Source organism: Antechinus flavipes, chromosome 2 (genome assembly GCF_016432865.1).
Source record: "Antechinus flavipes isolate AdamAnt ecotype Samford, QLD, Australia chromosome 2, AdamAnt_v2, whole genome shotgun sequence".
In the NCBI taxonomy this organism is placed as follows: Eukaryota; Metazoa; Chordata; class Mammalia; order Dasyuromorphia; family Dasyuridae; genus Antechinus; species Antechinus flavipes.
Genome location: NC_067399.1, coordinates 88,254,568 through 88,275,197, shown reverse-complemented (window position 1 = coordinate 88,275,197; position 20,630 = coordinate 88,254,568). Strand labels below are relative to the sequence as shown.

The 20,630-nt window shown below is 39.5% G+C and overlaps 1 protein-coding gene across 2 annotated transcripts in view; it reads left to right on the top strand.

Annotated features, from left to right (window-relative positions):
- The window catches only part of ZFP36L2 (ZFP36 ring finger protein like 2), a 252,540-nt gene that overhangs the window by 165,353 nt on the left and 66,557 nt on the right, over positions 1-20,630 (top strand). The window contains exons 1-6 of one of the 2 annotated variants that reach the window (XR_007950308.1): positions 1,196-1,339; positions 3,879-4,267; positions 6,227-6,351; positions 7,051-7,123; positions 9,237-9,390; positions 10,642-10,773. The gene's annotated coding sequence lies outside the window, so the exon portion shown is untranslated. Of the gene's footprint in view, positions 1-1,195; positions 1,340-3,878; positions 4,268-6,226; positions 6,352-7,050; positions 7,124-9,236; positions 9,391-10,641; positions 10,774-20,630 lie in introns of those variants that run through there. The other variant, XR_007950307.1, reaches the window with a different exon arrangement.

Here is a 20,630-nt window from a genome sequence, read left to right as displayed (position 1 = left end):
TAGACTTGATAATAAGAAAAAACTTTCTAACAGATCTTTATAAAAAATGGACTGCCTTGTCATCATCAAGACTCGTGACCAGGTGTTGGACATGTTGTATTTTTCTGTGTTGGACTAAGCAAGGTGGCTATTGGAATCTTTTCCAATCCTAGAATTCTGTCATTCTTCGATTTCTCACTCTGTCGATTTCTCTAAGTTCTTAGAAGGATCATTGTGGTTCTACTTCCAGACTCCCAGTGCTCCTAAGCAACACAGTAGACACCAGTGTGGTCAGGCCCGGACCTGGGTTGATATAATGCTGGATCTCCAGGACAGGACTGTGAAACAAGCCCTACTGTCACTATTTCTGAAAACCCAGATTTTCCTGGCAAAACCTTTTGCTGCCCAGTTTTAACAACTCATTTATTCAGAAAAAGATACATAGTTGTTGTCTTTGAGCCCATTGTTGGATTTTATCACTTTATCAGAGAATAGTGTTGAGATGTATGTGTAATTCCCAGGTAGATGTGAGAAACTTACTACTGACAAGATCTCTCTCTCTCTCTCTCTCTCTCTCTCTCTCTCACACACACACACACACACACACACACACACACACACACACACACACACACTTAAGTTCTCTCTATGGTTTTTTTACTCAATTAGAAAACTATAATCATATTTTTCCCAATTAAAAGAAAACCATTTCCAGAATAGGGAAGAACTTTTGGACAAGCAGTACAAGGATGTGAACTAAATTAGATGAGGGCAAAAAATAAACTTGCCTTTGGGCAGATGAGAACTACAGTGAATGTGGCCTGTCTAGTCACATCTTTGAATTCTTGACCACAGTCATGTCCCTTACCCCAGGACAAGTAACAGTTTATGGTAGGCAGTCTTTCATTTAGAGTTTTATTTATTCACTGTCTGGGTACGAGCAGCAAAGGTGGGCTGGCAAGTTTTCTGAATTCATGGAAAAGATTGATTTAAAGTTCTAGGGAAATATAGTCCCCCAAAGCTAGGCTTTAAATCTCATCTAGTACCAAATGATACAAATCAGAGTAAACTTCTGTTTACATCTGGCAATTGTTCTCAGTCATTGAATATTTAGTAAATCTATGTCTGTTAATCAATGGACATTTATGAAGTGCTTGTTTATTGAGAGGAGAGACTATCTCAGAGTAGTCAAGAGGGATGAGAATTGAGAAGAGCCCATTGGATTTGGCCATTATGAGATCACTGGTGAAGAGAATAATTTCAGCTGAGTAATGAAGTAATGAGCAGATTGAAGAAGAGAGAGGAAGGGGAATGGAGCAAATATAGACCTTTTCTCAAGATGTTTGGCAGAGAAAAACAAGTAAGATATAAAATGTTAGCTAGTGCGATGATGGGATCTAGTGGGAGTTTTTTTTTAAGATGCCAGAAATGTGAGCATATTTTTGGGCATCAGTAAAAAAAACATTGCCTAGATATTTAGAAAGAAACATAAAGGGGCCAGGTGATAATAGGGGGAAGAAAAATAGGAAGAGAAAAGGAATTAAATGTACATACAGAAAACTTGGCCTTGATGAGGAAGGCCACTTCTCTGTTAGAGCCTGGAATAAAGGAGGAAATGGGGGAGATAAATTTAAGGAATTATAAAACAAGAAAAACATTTTTCCTCTTAGAGATAAGGGAGCTTGTTCTCAGCTTGAGAGAGTGGGGACAGGGAGTACTGTGGGAGGCTTGAGATGAAAGTCTAGAATAGTTCCTGTTGTGAATGGGATGTTGTTGTTGTTGGTATTTAGTCATTTCTGTGACCCCATTTGGGTTTTTTTTTTAGGCAAAGATACTGAAGTGATTAGCCATTTCTTTTTCCAGTTCATTTTACAGTGAGGCAAACAAGGTAAAATGATTTGCCCAGTTTCACACAACTAGTAAATGTCTGAAGCTAGATTTGAATTCAGGAAGATGAATATCCCTTACTTCAGACTCAGCACCCTAGCCTTTGTGCCCCCTAGCTGCCTCATAACAGATACTTTATATGTTAAGCATTGTCAATGGTTGTTGTTGACCACTATGACATATATTCAGAGTGTGTTGCAGATGACTTCAAATGGAAAAAAATAAGAAAAGTTTGTCAAAAGCCATCAGCATCTTTTCCTGAGTCCAGTTTAGGGAACCATTATCTGGTACCTTTGTGGACAATTCAGCTGACATTTATTATTCAAAGGGTAGAGATGTTAGCAAGGTGTATTTTCCTGGCATTTGGGGCCCATTTTGAGAACATATCTTTACTAGAGTTCTTTGGAGGCAAAGCCATGGAGAGCCTCGGGTACAACCTCAGACATAAATTTGGTTAGTTTAATGTCGGGCCACAGCTCATTCTTGGCTCTTTCCTTGACCAGTCTGCATTCCCTAGTGGATCTCTGGTTCCTACCTCCTGGCCACAGCCAGACCAGGGTAGTGTCCCACTAGAGTTCTGTGTTTTCCCAGGAGAACACAAACAGTACACATCGTCCCAACCTGGACTTTAGGGCAAACACTTAAATTCACACACAGAGATGCTCAGAACAATGCTGCTGGTGAAGTTTCCTCACCCATAACTCTGCTATTTACATGATTTTGAACTCTGAAATTTCTCTAATCATAACCTTCTAGCATTGCCTTTTTTATCCTTTTTTGTAACTAGTTCTGAGCTTCTTTTTACCACAGTCTGGCTGCCATTTTGCCTTATTTACAGTCTTGACCCTATATTGTCACCAGTTCAGTTCTATAACATCTTCCACCTTTGTCCTTCGTGTCCTTTTGTCTAGAACTACTCAAGCCATACCAAACTCCAGCCCTAGGTAGTCCTTACCATCCACCTTCTCCACATGTACTGTGATGAATACCTCTAGAGAAAGTTTCCATTAAATTTGTTAGCTAAGATCACCTGGGCCCTCACTGCAGCAAGGGATTTTATTCTTTCCTGATTAACTCTATGGTGCTCCATAGAAAGGCTGTCTTAAAACCTTTTCTCTCCTCAAGCTATTTACATCATTTCTTCTCCCTTTTCTCTTCCTAGTCAGAATTTTGCTTTCTACTTTACCAAGAAGGTCAAAGACATCTACAGTGAGTTCACTACCACCCTTTGGGCATCTGCTACATCTTGAGTCTGGAATCAAGAAGACTAATCTTCCCAAATTCAAATCTGGCCTCAGACATTTACTAGCTGTATAAATGCAAGTCCCTTAATTCTGTTTGCCTCAGTTTCCCCAGGTGTAAAAATGAACTGGTGAAAGAACTGGAAAACCACTCCAATATCTTTGCCTAGAATACCCCAAATGGAGTCACAAGGAATCAGGTTTGACTAAAAAACTATACAACAACAAAACCCAGGCCCTGGGATAAGCACAAATGTTATCCTTAAATAGATGTGTCATCATTTCTAAGCAGTCTTTGTGGAATCAATTCAGGAAAGACATTTTAAATGCCAACTGTGCATTTATAAGTTCTGCCACTCCACTGTGTAATGTTCTACACAAGTTCTAGAAGGTTCTGCTAAATCTAGAAAGATTTTGTGCATGGAATGGAACTGAATTTTCCACCTACCAGGAGGTTGGCCATGAGGTGATTATTTTTGGGGGGAAAGAGAATGTTTTGTTTTGCTTTTTTGCCAACAGCAACCCATGAACATTGTCAAAAGTATGTAGAATTATAATCTCCAGTTAGGAAGGGAGGACCCATACTAATGAAACCTGAAAGCATTGAAGAAATCAGTGTGGCTGAGAATGAGAAATGAAAACTAGTTTGGGGTTCACACTGGGAGCCTGGCCTTGTTTGGCTTCTGAGACTTCTCATAGTTCTAGTTCTAAATGTAAGGAGTTCTACTGGTTTTTTTCTCAGAAAGTTTCCTTGCGATCTTTGCTTTTTAGGTCTCAAAATCTTTGGCTTCTGGGAAGAGGTTGGCACGATCATCTCTGAATCTGAACTAAAAACTGGAATCCCCTATTCTTCTGCCATTCCTGGTCTGATCCAGTATTTGCAGAGCCTCACCAGACTTGCGATAGCCGCCATGTTTGCCACAGCCACTGACTACAATGAGAAGACGAAGGACAGTCCCATCTCTTTGATTCAGCTGTTACAGTCTGACTTCCCTGAAGTACGCCTGCTGACATTGGAAAACTTGCTGCCTTTGGTGACACCAGCCGCCCCTGAGCAGAACACAGGAGAAAAGAAAGACTTCCTGCCTTCCCTCCCTGATGTAGGGGAGAAGCTCTTGAAGATGGCCATGGAAGAAAAACACCAAGATTGCTTGGCCAAGGTTCTGTCTTTTGTTTGGTTACTTCTCTCCCCCCTCTCCCTCTAGTCCTTCCTGTTCCTTTGGAGCTTACTGGGGCATTGCTTCTGTAAAAGTAGGGTATAACTCAGAGGCTCTCTGTAGGCTAAGGAGTGCAGTACATTGGATTTAGTATTCAAAGGGCAAGGATGGCATTGACTTGCAGTACATTGGGTTTAGTATTTATAAGGCAAGGATGATATTGACTTGCAGTGCACTGGATTTAGTATTCCCAAGAAAAGGATGACATTGACTTACAGTGTACTGGATTTAGTCTTCACAGGGCAAGGATGACATTGACTTGCAGTGCACTGGATTTAGTATTTATAAGGCAAGGATGATATTGACTTGCAGTGCACTGGATTTAGTATTCACAAGAAAAGAATGACATTGACTTAAAGTGTACTGGATTTAGTATTCACAAGATAAGGATGATATTGACTTGTGGTGCACTGGATTTAGTATTTATAAAGCAAGGATGATATTGACTTGCAGTGCACTGTATTCACAAGAAAAGGATGACATTGACTTGCAGTGCACTGGATTTAGTATTTATAAGGCAAGGATGATATTGACTTGCAGTGCACTGGATTTAGTATTCACAAGAAAAGAATGACATTGACTTAAAGTGTACTGGATTTAGTATTCACAAGACAAGGATGATATTGACTTGTGGAGCACTGGATTTAGTATTTATAAGGCAAGGATGATATTGACTTGCAGTGCACTGGATTTAGTATTCACAAGAAAAGGATGACATTGACTTACAGTGTACTGGATTTAGTATTCACAAGAAAAGGATGACATTGACTTACAGTGTACTGGATTTAGTATTTATAAGGCAAGGATGATATTGACTTGCAGTGCACTGGATTTAGTCTTCACAGGGCAAGGATGACATTGACTTGCAGTGCAATGGATTTAGTATTCACAAGAAAAGGATGACATTGACTTACAGTGTACTGGATTTAGTATTCACAAGAAAAGGATGACATTGACTTACAGTGTACTGGATTTAGTATTTATAAGGCAAGGATGATATTGACTTGCGGTGCACTGGATTTAGTATTTATAAGGCAAGGATGATATTGACTTGCAGTGCACTGGATTTAGTATTCACAAGAAAAGGATGACATTGACTTACAGTGTACTGGATTTAGTATTCACAAGAAAAGGATGACATTGACTTACAGTGTACTGGATTTATTATTTATAAGGCAAGGATGATATTGACTTGCAGTCCACTGGATTTAGTCTTCACAGGGCAAGGATGACATTGACTTGCAGTGCAATGGATTTAGTATTCACAAGAAAAGGATGACATTGACTTACAGTGTACTGGATTTAGTATTCACAAGAAAAGGATGACATTGACTTACAGTGTACTGGATTTAGTATTCACAAGACAAGGATGATATTGACTTGCAGTGCACTGGATTTAGTCTTCACAGGGCAAGGATGACATTGACTTGCAGTGCACTGGATTTAGTATTCAAGGACAAGGATGATATTGACTTACTTCTTTGTATGTTGCCAAGATGGCTCTGAGATCACAGAAGCATTTACTAAAGCTGTCTGATGATAGTGATGAGGGGGGGACAGTAATGAAATACAACAGCTAATTAAACCACACTCTGTATGCTCAGATCTAGTAAACGTGAAAGACTGGCCTGTCTAGTCTAGTATGAGGGTCATTGCTCTAACAACCTGAAGATCTGGGTTCTTTCTAATCCTAGTTCAATGTAATTTGAAGTTTCACCGTAGCTCATTTTCTAAGCTATGATTTTAGGATAATATTCTCCACCTTTCAGGAAGCTGGTGATCTTAAAATGGGACATACGGACTGTATCAGTATAATATATTTTATGGGAACACAAAACATCCACTCTGCTCTAAGTAATTGTTTTTTCTTTCATTCATTTTGCTTCTAATTTATATTTATAGGTTTTGAACATTCTCCATTCCATGGATATCAGCAAGTGGCTTCCTCTGATTGAAAGTTGTATCCACCAGACCGCAAAGGAATTCTTGACCTGGACAATGGATATTGCAAATAATTCAAATGACAGGTTTGGTCACTTAATTGTTGCTGCCTTTAACTCTCTCTTTCTCTCTCTCTCTTTCTCTCTCTCTCTCTTTCTCCCCTTTTTCTTCTCTCTCTCACTCCTTCTTCCTTTTTCTCTCCCCTTCTCTACCTCAGTATTCTTTCTTTTCCCTCTCCCTCTCTTCTTCTTTCTCTTTCTCTTCCTCTCTCTGTCCCACTCTCTCTCATTTTATTGATACTTTTTGTTTCTCTTTCTTTTACTAACTTGAGATAGCCAAGTGGTGCAGTGGAGAGAACTTTGAGCCTAGAGTCACAAAAACTGAGTGCTATCTCAGACACTAACAACTGGCCAAGTCACTTAATTGTTGTCTGCCTCCATTTCCTCATCTGTAAAATGAGGATAAAAATAGCATCTATCCCCCAGAGTGATTGTAAGCTTAAAATGTTAAGTTCTGCCTTTTGCCACATACTGGCTGTGTGGCTGCGTAAATCACTAACTTTTCAGTCCTCTCTCCAAGGTTACAAGTTTCAGTCAGTAGGTCAGTTCACATGGATTAAGTACCTTCTATGTGCCAGCAAAACAGTTGCCAGTCTGCATTTGGAGAAGTTCATTCACTAGGAGTTTCCTACACTACTAAAATCACTGGTCAAGACAAAAAAAAGTAGATAACTCATGAAGCATCAGTTTCATTTTATCATTATGTTCTCTCACTTTTCTCTTCAGAATCAAAATTCAGAGTGAAGCTCTGAAGCTTTCCTCCAAAATGGTCACCCACCACGTACAGAAAAATAAAGAGGTAAGACTGGTCCACTTCTGTTCAAGGAAGATTATTTAGATGCCCCGTTATAAAAAAGAACTTCCCCAAAAGGAAGACATACCAAAGAATAGAGATAGTTTCTCCATAAATTTTTTCAGCATAACCAAAGTCATTTATGTCTGTGTCTGTTTCCATTCTGGGGGTAATTGTTTTTAGTTCATGCCTACCAACTTGACAGCATTTTCCACTAAAATTCATCTCCCTTTCTCTCCTGGGAAGCCAGACCTGGCACTCAGCTTAGTGAGTCTAAACCACTGAACAAAGCGAAGAAATCTGATGCTCTAGTCTTAAGTATTTCACTCACCCCTGCCTCTATCTCAAACCCCACGCCTTCTTCTTCCTGTGGGTCTGAGGCACGAACCAGCCTGAATCTTGCATATTTTAGAGATTAACCATCCACAGAGGTGCCAATATGATTTACTCATGCTGAACAATTTCCTGTGCTGATACCTTTAAACAGAAGAGAGATTGGGGCTGGGTGGGGAAGAGCAGCATAGAAAAATTATTACAGGTGAATGACAACCAATGAGATGATGCTGTAGTCATTACCAGTGAACTGAGTGATTAGCCTCATCTGCCCTGTCGGTAACAGGATGTTTGTTATTCACCTTAAGAATTCAATTCTTTTTGGTCCTGAGTTAAACCACTTACAAAAAATAGGTGCTTTTTTCACTTGATTTTTCTTAAAATCAGATACTGTATTTCATATATTTTTAAGGCATAGGAACCTCTGTTGCTTTGATTTCATGGGTATAGAAAACATCTTTGCTAATGCAAATAGGCAGCTCTTCTACTTTAATTCTTAAAGATCTATTGATTTGCCCAAGGTCACAGAGCTAATAAGTATCATATTCAGGTACTGAACCTGCATCTTTTAAAAAAAATATTTATATTTGTTTACTAGATATTTCCCAATTACATGTAAAAGAATTTTAACATTCATTTTTAAAATTTTGAATTCCAAATTCTTTCCCTCCTTCCTGCCCTTTCCTCAGCCCTTGAAAAGGCAAACAATATGATATCAATTATATATGTGAACTCATGCAAAATGTATTTTCATATTACCCATGCTATAAAAGAAAACATAAAAAGGAAGAAAAAATATGCGTTGCTCTGTACTCAGGGTTCATCAGGTCTCTCTCTTTAAGTGGATAGCATTTTTCATCATGGATCCTTTAGAATTGTTTTGGATCTTTATCTTGATCAGAAAAGCTAAGACTTTCACAGTAGATCATTCTTATAATATTACCATTCCTATATACAATTATCTCTTGGTTCTGCTCACTTCACTTTGTAATAGTTATGTGAATCTTGCCAGGTTTTTCAAAAACATCCTTCCTGATCATTATTTCTTATAGAACAGTAGCATTCCATCACAATAATATAACATAACTTGTTCATCCATAGCCCAATTGATGGGCACCCCTTCCATGTCCAATCCTTTGCCATCACAAAAAGAGCTGCTATAACTATTTTTGTACAATTAAGTCCTTTTTCTTTTGAACCTACATCATTCTGTATCTGAAGGATTACCCAGGGAACTGGCAAATGGCTTATTTAATATTTGTATTTTAGCTTTTTAAAAAGACTCAAAGTTTAAAAAAAAAGTGTTAGAAATTGGTTTTACAAGTAATTATGAAAAATTAAATATTATTTAAAGATTTTAAAAGGCTCAAAGTAGATTTTTTTCTAATTTGAGGAGTAAAAAAGTAAATAAATTGGTAATTAATTCAGCAAAATCCCCTCTTTAGATTAAAACAAAAATGAATCTTTGTTTACACTTTCTTAACTTCACGGCATGGAAAATACAGTGTTGCTATAATAAGCAATGTGTCTGTCTAGAAGACCAAAGCAGATGCTGTCTGAGGATGATGGACTCATCCATCATTTGGTTCTGTACTGAGGGATTGACAGCTCTTGGGCATTCCTCTTATACCTGTTCCAGCATGGGTTTTGGGGGCGTTTATTTTGGTCTGGCATCTGGACCCAAGGCCACTCTCCCCCTTATGAGAATGGCTGAAAGAGCAGCTCTAGCAGTCCCAGCTCTGAGCTATATCCCATACCTTGCTGACAATATATTCTTTTCTTTCAGAATTTGCCCGCAATAGAAATGGAGCTGAAGCAGTGGGTCCAATTAGTGGCCTGTTGCTGTGGAGGCGAGCTCCAGACAGAGACCAAACTGGCAGCTGCTGAAGTCCTCATCAGCATCACACCATTTTTCCTGACCAGCCAACATCCAGTTCTTGGTAAGTACCTTGACAGGGTTGAGTACCAAATCGTCTAACAGCACATGATCATGATTTAAAAGTGTCCAAAATACAAATATAAAGTACTGAAAGGAAAAAGAGACACTTCAAGTATATGAGAAATAAAGGCCCTTATGGTTTATTGGGTTTAGTCTTTTAAGTTCTATATTTCCATACACTATCTTTGATCATTGGGTTGAGAAATAGTATTACATACTACTTGGTCAAATAGAGAATATTGAATGATGCTTTATTTTGAGTGATGCTTTTCTGCTAAGCATATAAAACAAAAAACAAACAAAAAAGGGATTTAAAAAATATATATAGTTATAATGATAGAGTTGATCAATCCAATCATTTGCAAGAATTTTCTAACAAGAAGTTTTTCTAACAATTAGAATTATACCCAAAAGCAATTAGGCTGCTTTTTATGTGTTATAGTATAATGAAAAAACTATTGATTGGGTCCAGGGACCTGAGTACCCATCCTGCTTCTTTACTAAATAGATCTGGTACCTTTGAGAAAATCCCCCTAATCTCTCTGAATCCCAGTCTCTCCCTGAACATATTAGGAAGTTGGATCAGGTAATCTCTTAAGTTAATTCAGTTAATTCTAAGAGTGTACAGTCTGTGTTCAGGCTGAGAGGTAGAATGACCATCTGCGAAGAATGTTGTAGAGCGAGTTCATAGATGATATTTTCAGGAAATTAGACTAAACAACTCTGATAATGTCATTTCTCCTCCTAAGATTTTATTATTCCATTTTGCCTACACAGAGCCTGGCAAAGATAGCCAAGCAGGACCTAAAATGTGAGAGTGACTGTGTAGATTCAGTCATCGTCATATGAATATTTTTAGTTTATTTTATTCTCACATTTGTAGAAATAACTATTTCTAGGATTTTATAGCATAAAACAATCTTTGGAATTGCTTCTCCAAAATGCCCTCATTTGTGAGTGCCCCCTTTTTGTAGATTATGAATTATCCACGATACCTGTGGCCCTGGATCCAGCCTTTTCAGACTGGATGGTCATTATGACTGGACTCCAGGAGGCTGCCAGTCAGTCAAGATGCCAGTCTCTGTCCTGAGGAAGTCTGCCCTCCTCAAACTGGCATTCCTAAATCTCCCCCTTGAGGTCCCGCTTCCTTTTTTTGGCCATCTCTCTTTGTCTGATTTACAGCGAAAAAGAAGCACCTGATTGTGATTTTCTTATAATAACGCCTAACCTCCTTTTCTTCTTGTGTTCTTAGATCTTCCAGATACAATGACTCTCTGGAAATGCGTCTTCATACTCCTGCAGAGTGAGGAGCAAACAGTCAGAGACAGAGCGTCTGAAGTAGTCCATGCTGCTCTGTCCCAAGAAAACACCAGCCAGACCGGAGGTAGGGCCCTCCCATCCTTTGGGTTTCACTTAAGTGCTTTTTCTGGTCAAAACCTAGTCAAGAAGATATTGATTGGTTGTCTTGCCATTCATACCTAGTGCTAGCCCTCGGTTTCTGAATATCTGAACTTCAGAGATAATTTCAGAATGCCAATTTATCTCCTTTATTTCACTTCTCCTATGCCCTTTTTGTGGCAGGTCAGCAGAAGCCTCTTGTTTTGAGCCCTGGCCCCCTTCTCATGGCTTGGAACCCTAAGGAACAAAATGAGAATTAGAAAAAACAACCACAACAGAGTAAAAAAGAATAGGGAAGAAAGGAGTGAGCCCTAGATAGTGCATACATGTAGGCTGGCTTCTGGATAATTGAGAGTTGGTGCTACGCAGTTTCCCCACTTATAAAATAGATATAGTAACAGTACTTACCTCGTCGGGTTGTTGTGAGTATAAAATGAGAATAATAGTTTAAAGCACTTTGCAAACCTTAAAGTATTACATAAATACTACATAGCATCATCATTGTTGTTGTTACTACCTGACTATAGAAAGAAAAGGGAAGAGAGATTATTTTTACGTGTCTGTCACGGAGACGCTGCAACTCTGCCGTGTCCTTGACTCTTGCCTGTGTCTCTCAGAGAGGAAATCTCTCTATTAAGCTGCCACTATGGCACTAGAGCACAGGTGCACCTCCTCCCTTGGTGGCTGGAGGAGACCAACCTGCCCCCAGATTCAGAAGCTGAACTAGGAACCAATGAATGTGGTCATCAGGTAAGGTTAACTGGTTCTGTTTGGCTGTTCCCTGGGCCTAAAAGTCCCAAGCTTATTACCAGAACTTCAGGTAACAGTAACCTTTATGGGGAAGGGCTGGCAGGGGACCTCTGCCCCCCAGGCTGGACTAAGAAGTTCTCTGACATACACCCTCATTTGGGAGGGAGAATGGGTGTAATGGCCACTTGGCCCTTTATTAACTGCTTACTGACTGAAATGTCTTAACAAGAAGCAAGATCTGATAATATACACTGGGTCACTTGCCTACTGGGGGAAGGAATGGGAGAAGGGAGGGAAAAAGTTAGAATACAGGGCTTTGTAGGGGTGAATATCAAAAATTATCCATGTATATATTTTGAAAACAAAATGCTATAGTTAAAAAAGAAATGAGATCCAGGCATAGAGAGGTCCGGCCAAGGCTCGGTCCCCCTGAAGTGAGTGCCATCGTCCCATGAGAAGCCGTGGTGAGCCCTGACTTTTTGGGGCTCTACTGAGATTCTCTTTCTACTTTTCCCGCAAGGAGGAGGAGGATTAGGATGGTGGTGATGATCATGATCATGATGATGACAGCACAGCCTTTGTTTAGTGCTTGACTGCTTACAAAGCATTTTCATGTTCTATCATTTAATCCTTCCAGAAGCTCTGTGAGGTAGGAAGGACAGATGTTATTATCCCCAGTTTTACATAGGAGGAAATTGGAGCTTACAAAGGTTACATAATGTACCTGAGCTCACACAATTAACCAGGACTGGAACTGAGGCCACTTAAGTCCTGATTTCACATTTCCTCTGCAGTCCTGTCATTCCCTTAAGAATGCTACCCACCTCAGGGAAAGTACCTATAGACAGTAAGGCAGTTAAAACCGTGTATGATTTAGAGAAGAAGGTATCCTGCCTGAAATATTTTCCACATTAGATTGTCATGCTGTTTAGAAATCAGTAGAGATTCTTTCCTTTGGCTTAATCATTATTCTCTTTTAAAATGCAAGTATTCCCTTACAAAAATATAGATTGCCTATATTAACAGAGGAGGAAATAAATTACTTAAATAGTCCCATTTTAGAAAAATAAATTGAACAAGCTATTAATCAACTCCGAGAAAAAATCTCCAGGACCCAGGTGGATTTACATGTGAATTCTACCAAACATTTAAAGAATAATTAATTCCAATATTATTATAAACTATTTGGAAAAGGAGACAAAGGAGTCCTACCAAGTTCCTTTTATGACACAGATATGGTGCTGAAACCTAAACCAGGTATGATCAAAACAGAGGAAGAAAGTATAGACCAATTTCCCTAGTGAACATTGATACAAAAATTTTAAATAAAATATTAGCAAAATGCAAGTATTTCTGAAAATGCCCAATTTTGATTGACTGCCCAATGCCTAATTATATTATGAATGGAATATATTATAATCCCTGTGCTTCTTCTGATACCCTTGCTTCAATGAGTGGATGAGTCATTTCTGAGAAATACAGGTAGGGCTCTCTCTTCCTGGATTTAGCATGCTTGTTCACTTCTTCCCTACTGTGTTTATTCCCAGAATGGAAACTTCTCTAGGCTTCCAGGAGTTCATGGCAGCCTGGCCTCTCAGGAGTCTTATTATCCTCTTGCTGTGGCTGTAAGGGATAGAAATTGGGTGACTTGGATTGGAAGAATTCAGAGAAAAGGGAATGTAATATAGCCTTGCCCATCCATCCCACTAGCAGCAGGCCGGAGCCCATCCCCATGTTTTTCCTGACACTACATTATGAGGTTTAGAGTGAATTTGTGCTCTTGCTTTCTATAAGAAAATAGACTGAGGACTAAGGGAGAGTCTATCTCAATTGAGTAACTGGGCAAGATGATGAGTAGTGACCCTGATGGGCCCCTAAGCCTTGATAGTGCTATTTTTATGTGTTTGATTTATTTGGAACAGGCTTTAGGTCAGATGCACACACACAGCAGTGACAAAATCCAACAGCTGAAACTCCCCTGAATAGAGTGGGACTGGAGATCAGCCCAGAAGCTAGGTCTTAAAATGGCCCCCTCCCCCTTGTTCAGTTGCCTGGGAGTCAGCATATAGAGAGTTCTCCACATCTCCAGTTGTTAGCTACTCGGTGCTCTTGGGTACCAATTCCTGGTAATGGGATTTGGAAGACCCAAAAGAACTGATCCTAGGGCCTGGTCTGCATCAGACAGACTTGCATGGTAGCCAACTTAAATTTCAGGTACCAGAATATTTACATGATCACAAAATTTGGAATTATAAAAGACCATAGAAATCAACTCCCTCATTTATAAATAAGGAATTTAGCCACGAAAGGATGTTGTTAGGCTTAGAAGCCTAAAACCAACATTTTCTCCCCTGTATCTTGCCATGGCTAAAAAACACCGCTATGAGACTTCCGTCGCCCTTGGACTCAAAGAACAGTTTCCTCCTCCTTTCCCAAGTGTTATCCCTGCCCATCTCTGTAACTTCACCCCTGAGTGAGGTGGAGAAACCTTTCAGACCCACGCCACTCCCTGAAACCAAATTGTCTGCAACGTAGCAAATTCCATTCCCCTTCCGTTTCCCCCAAGGGGCCTGTGCCAAGTCTCTGAGATCTCACCTTTCAGTCAGGCGGTTGCTGTAGTGGTCAGTAATTGTTTTTTCATCTGTCCAGGCATAAAGTGGAGAATATTATGCCCATTCTAGGAGCATGAGAGAGCAGACCATAAGGAGCATTAATGTGATGGCCATTGCGGGGCCAGAATGGTTTTCACTTCTTGCCTTAACTTAATTGTACGATAAGGCCAGATGGGGGTCTCAGTTCAAATAATGTCCCTTCTTCCTATAAGGCATAAAAGAGATAGGGATCCATCTTCTCTGATACTGGCTTGCACATGGTGTGGGCATTTCTAGGAGGGGAAACAATGCTCCAGTCCCAAGAAAAGGACTTAGAGGTTCTCAGAGTCTTTGGAATGAAGGCTGAGTATCAAAGCCTTTCTTCCCCAAGCTTGGAGAAACTAAGGTGGGTAAGGGAAAACAAAACATCATTTGCTACTTTCACTCATAAAAGAAACCCAATAGCAGGCCACAGATTATGTCTTCTTGGTGACTCAAGGCTTTGAAAACTTCAGACCCGAGTATTAACATGATTACTCATGTGTAGATTCAGAGTAGGAAGGGAGCTTAAAAGTAAGTGGCCCTCAAACTTTTGTTCTCAGGATCTTTTTAAAAATATTAATAATACTTTATTTTTCCAAATATATGAAAGTATAGTTTTTAACATTCTCTTTTGCAAAACCTTGTATTCCAAATTTTCTACCTCTTTCCCCATCCCCTAGATAGCAGCTACTAATCCAATATAAGTTAAACATGTACAATTTTTCAAAACATAGTTCCATATGTGTCATACTGTGCAAAAAAAAATCAGATCAAAAGGGGAAAAAACAATAAGAAAAAAAACAAGCAAAAACAAACACTACCAAAAAATGGTGAAAATACTGTACTTTGATCCACCTTCAGTCTTCATGGTACTCTCTCTGAATATAGATGGCTCTTTCCATCACAAGTCCATTGGAATTGCCTTGAATCACTTCATTAAAAGTTTGTCACAGTTGATCATCACATAATCTTGTTATCGCTGTGTACATTTATCCTTTGGTCCTACTCACATCACTAAGCATCAGTTCATGTAAGTCTCTCTGGGTCTCTCTGAAATCATCCTGCTCATCATTTCTTATAGAACAATAATATCCCATAATATTCATATACCATAACTTAATCAGCCATTCTCCAACTGACTCAATTTCCATTTCCTTACCACTACAAAAAGGGCTGCTGCAAACATTTTTGCATAGGTGGGTCCTTTTCCCTTTTATATGATCTTTTTTAGATCTAGCAGAGACACTACTGGATCAAAGAGTAGCACAGTTTGATAACTTTTTGAGCATAGTTCCAAACTGCTCTCCAGAATGGTTGGATCCATTCATATCCCTCCAACATTTGCCATCTTTTCCTATCATCTTAGACCCACAGTGTTTGATGCTTATTACTAAAAAAAAGGAAGGAACAGATGATTCTGGAAGAGTCAGGGATGTTTCTAGCCTATGAAAGGGGGATCTCATTGGGATCAGGGTTCATATCCAGATGATTGGCCCAGCCTTGGCTCATCATACTTTCGTGCTTAGAGAGCTTTTGTTAGCTTGGAATTTTTATATATCTTTCTGCTGATCTCTTCCAAATGGAAAATTCCCTATTCCTTTGGATTTAAAAGCTGGGATCCCATCGGAAAAAATCTTAACTTGTGACTATTTGAGGCTGACTGTACCTTGGGAGTTAATGGTCGTCAGTGGAAGGTGACCCTCTAATAAGAGGACTCATGCTAACCAAAGTGAAAGGAGGAAATGAGGGATTCACAAAATAACATTTCTGGGTTGTGTAAGGTACCCCTAATTGTGTGACTTTGGGGGTTTTCTTCATCTCTCTTGCTCTCAGTTTCTTTGCCCGCAAGATGAGTAGGTTGTACCAATTAGGAATATTTGGCCCTTTTTCATGTGAGGGACTCCTTGGGGCAGTCTGGTGATGCTTTCAGAGAGCCTCTCAGAATAATGTATTTTAAACTCATAGAATTGCAAAGGAAATCAATTGAAATAGTTATCAACTTAAAAAAAAGGACTTCACACATCCCAGATCAAGACCAGATGATAACTAAACTTATAGCTCCCATATTATGGAGTTCTAGTAGTAGTAGTAGCAATAAGTATTTACCAAGCACCTACTGTGGGCCAGGCACTAACTGAAGTGCTGGGGATTCGGGGAAGATTGAAATCAGCCTTGCCGTGAAGAAGCCCCATATTCCACTGAGTGCTCCAATGAATGGGTACAGGATTGTAAACTGTTTTAATCTTTAGAAAGCTTAGAGCTGCACTAAGGTTTTGGGGATGCACTATTCAAGATGAATAGGAAGTCTTTTGGGAAGTAGGTGCTGGGGACAATCAGGAAGGCTTCATGTAGGAGGCAGTTCTTGAGCTAAGTCTTGAAAGAAATGGATTTAAGAGACAGAGATGGGAAGGGAAGCACATTGCAGGTGCAGTGCACAGGATTGAGTGGTATGTGTGCAACACTCTAAGGAAACCAGTTTGGCTGAGCTGTAGAATGCAGGAAGGGGGTAGTAAAGCTCCAAAAACTGGAAAAGTGAGTTTGAGTTTGATTGTGAAGGGCTTTCATTGACAAATAGAGGAATTTCTATTTGATCCTAAAGGCTATAAAGATCACCAGAATTAATGAGTAGGGAAATGACATAGTCGGGTCTGTACTTTAGGAAAATCACTTTGGTGTTGCTAGGAGAAGGGTGGTTTGGGAAGGAAATGAGGAGAAGGGGATCTCAACCAGGGTGGTAGTCACACTGGAGATGTATCCTAGAAGTAAAAATGGCAAGAATGGCAGTTTACTGGAAAAGCAGGGTGAGAAAAAAATAACACATCAGGTTATAACACCAAGATTTTGAAGTCTAGGAGACTGGAAAGATGGAAATAAGGAAGAGAAGTTGCTAGGGAGAAGATAATGAGTTCTCTCACAGGGGTCCTCAAACTTTTAAAATAGGGGGCCAGTTCACTGTCCCTCAGACTGTTGGAGGGCCGGACTATAGTAAAAACAAAACCTTTGTTTTATGGGCCTTTAAATAAAGAAACTTCATAGCTCTGGGTGAGGGGGATAATCATCCTCAGCTGCTGCATCTGGCCCGCAGGCCGTAGTTTGAGGACCTCTGACTAGGACATGTTGAGTTTAAAATATCCCTGGGACACCCAGTTTTAAATGCCCAGTAGGCAACTAATGACATGGGACTGGAATTATGGAAACAAACTAAGGGATGGAGACTGAGATCTTATATAGAGAGATGATTAGGTCACCAGAAAAGACTGTATATGGAGAGAAGGGACATATACCCCATTTCTTTGCGGTAACCCATGCTTAGTGGGAGTGTTACAGAGGAAGAACTTGCAAAAGAGACTGAGACAGAGATATAGGAGGAGACCCAAGAGAGAACAGTGCATAAAAACCCAAGGGAAGGGGTATAGGAGTAGAGGGGACAATAGTGAGATGCTGCAGAGATGTCAGGAAAGATGAGCATTGAAAAAAACTCATCCACTTTGGCCATTAAAAGGTCACTGATCCCATCTGAAAGAGCAACTCCAGTTAGGTGTTGTGATTGAAAGCCTGAACAAAAGTATTTAAGCAGTGAATGAGAAGACCTCTGGAAGTGGAAGCAATAAGTGCAAATGGATTTTTTTGCCTGAGACTGGAAGGAGAGAGAGAGAGAGACAATAGCTGGAGGATTGTTCTTTGTTTTTTTAGGATGAGGGAGATTTGGTAGTGCTTATAGGCAGCAGGAAGGAATCCGTAGGTGAAGATAAAGAATAATGGAGACTATCTGCTGGAGAAGATAAGAGAGAAGGAAGTCCAGAGTACTTAGAGAGAAGCTGACCTTGGAGAGAAGATCCAAGTCTTTAACTGAGTAAATGAGCAAAGTATGATAGATGATGTCAAAGGCTTTTGCGATGTAAATGAGGACGGAAGAGGGAGCTCATGGAAAATGACTTTTTTCTGAGACAAAGTCCTCAACTGAGAGTGTGAAGGGAGGGGAAACTGAAGGAAGCTTGAGAAGTATAACCTCTGCGGACAATGGGACAGACAGAGAGGAGTAAAAGGAAAGTCCTTGCTGCCGTGATAGAACAGAATTGTACAATTTAAGAACAGTCGATCTTGTCCAACTTACAGTTGATAAGGAATTCCCATTTTAATAGCATAACCTATAAGAGTGGGTGAGCTTCTGCTAGAAGACCTCCAGGGAAGGGAAACGCATTTCTTGAGGCTATTCAGCTTGCTTTATTAGAAAGCTTTTCCTTTGCTTCTTTATAACATTACCCATTGCTTCTAGTTTTGCCCTTTGAGTCAAATGGAGCAAGTCTAGTTAACCCTTCAGATACTTAGACAGCAATCATGTCACTTCTGAGTCTTCTCTGCTCTGAGTAAATCACGCCCAGTTCTTTCAATCTACCTATGACACTGACTCACAGCCTTTCATCATTCTAACTGCCTCCTCCAGCTTATCAATGTCCACCCTTACCCATATTGCCTCACAATTTCTGAGGAAAGAGTAGAATGTGACTCTCTCCTCCTTAATCCTGGAAGCTTTGCCCCCACTTAATTTAGAGGAAGATTTTGTGGCTTTCTTGGTTGCCATAGCACCCTGATGCCTTATCTTGGGCTTACAAGATACCAAGACCCCCAGATCCATAGCATTAGCAGTTTCCCAATACTTAAGACAGTACTTGACACGTAGGAGGGACTTAAATGTTTACTGACAAAAATTTAAAAATAAAAAGAAATGAGGTTAGACTTTGGTAAACTGTTCTTGATGCTAGCTCTTTGTAAACATGTTTTTTCCTGTCTCCATGTTCCCAATCATCTCTTCAAATAATCCATCCTAGATTTTTCCAGGAACACACATGCTGTCTGACCTATAGCCTGCAAGCTCTGTTCTCTTCCCTTTTTTGAAGATGGAGATATAGTTGCCCTTTTCTAATCTGGTGGTAACTCTCATTTTTTATGATTTTTTAAAAGTATCATTGTCCTCTTGCCAGAGAATGTAATTTATCTGGGCCAAGTTACTTGAATTCATAAAGGGCAATTGGGTGTTCTCCAACTAAATCCCTGTTAGTCATTTTTATTATATCATTTCCAGTAGAAAGTTTTCTTTTTACCTTTTAAAAACTAGAGATGAAATGATAATTGAGCTGCCTTCCCCTCTATTGCCAGTTATCATTCCATCCTGCCCCAAGCATATCTCTGATCTTCCTTTTCCAATCCTTAAACAAAAAAGACTCTTTTTGTCCTTATTCTTTTGCTAACCTGAAATTCTGTTCTCTTGAATTTTCTATAGAAGTAGACCGTTCCTTTCATCTGTCATCACCTGCATTAGAATTGGTTGGTGAATTCCCTCTTGCATTCATATTGACCTCTTTGGAAAAATCCTAGTTTCTGTCCTCCCTGAAATGGCCCCCCTTTGTGTCTTCAGAATTTCATTCTCCAGGACCTCCCGTCCGTCTAGGCTGACTTCCTCTGAATCATTTCACTCTTTACTACCTCATCAATTTTCATCTGAACCATTTAAAATCTGCTTCTACCAAATCATGTCAAAATAGGCCTCGATGATCACTCTGCATGAGGATTGCATGGTCACTTATCCCCAAAGTCCCATCATTTCTACTCCAGCAGCAAATTCCTCTGTGTTTAATGATAATTTCTCTTATTGGTTCCTCTGCCTTTTGAAGAATCACATGAATGCTAGATGCTTTTGTGAGAAAGAACGTCAGAAGCCACCTGGTTAACTGAAGTCCCTTATTACCAAGTGCCTGTAATGCTTCCCAAATTATTCTTCCATCTTCTGTTTCAGTCTGGATAAGGAAATTAAATTCCTTAATATGAATCTCTATCTATTGCTTTTCCTAAGAGAGCTGGTTTTGAGTCCAGGATCTTGTTCAGAGACACGTTCAGTTCTTTATGGATTTTTTAAAATAGCATTTTCCCCCATTTACATGTCAAGAAAATTTTTAGCATTCAGTTTTACAAGATTTCAAGTTCCACATTTTTCTCCCTCCCTTCCTCTTTTCTGAAGGTGGTAGGAAGTTTGATATAGTTTATATGTATGAAACATTTCCATATTAGTCACAGTTGTGAAAAAAAAGAAGTAAATCTAAAGGAAGAAAAAACACAAAAAAGAATAAAGTGAAAAACATGCTTTTATCAGCATTCTGAGTCCATCAGTTCTTTATCTGATTATGGATTTTCCTTCGTGAGTCCTTTGTACTTGTCTTGGATCATTGTGTTACAGAGAAGAACTGTGTCATTTATAGTTAATCATCACACAATGTTGCTGATCCTGTATACAATGTTTTGCTCATTCTGCTCACTTCACTTTGCATCAATTCACACAAGTCTTTCCAGGCTTTTCTGAAATCTGCCTGTTCATCATTTCTTATTGCACAATAATATTCTATAACATTCATACACCACAGTTTGTTCCGTCATTGCCCAATTGTTTGTGGATTTTCCCAAACAC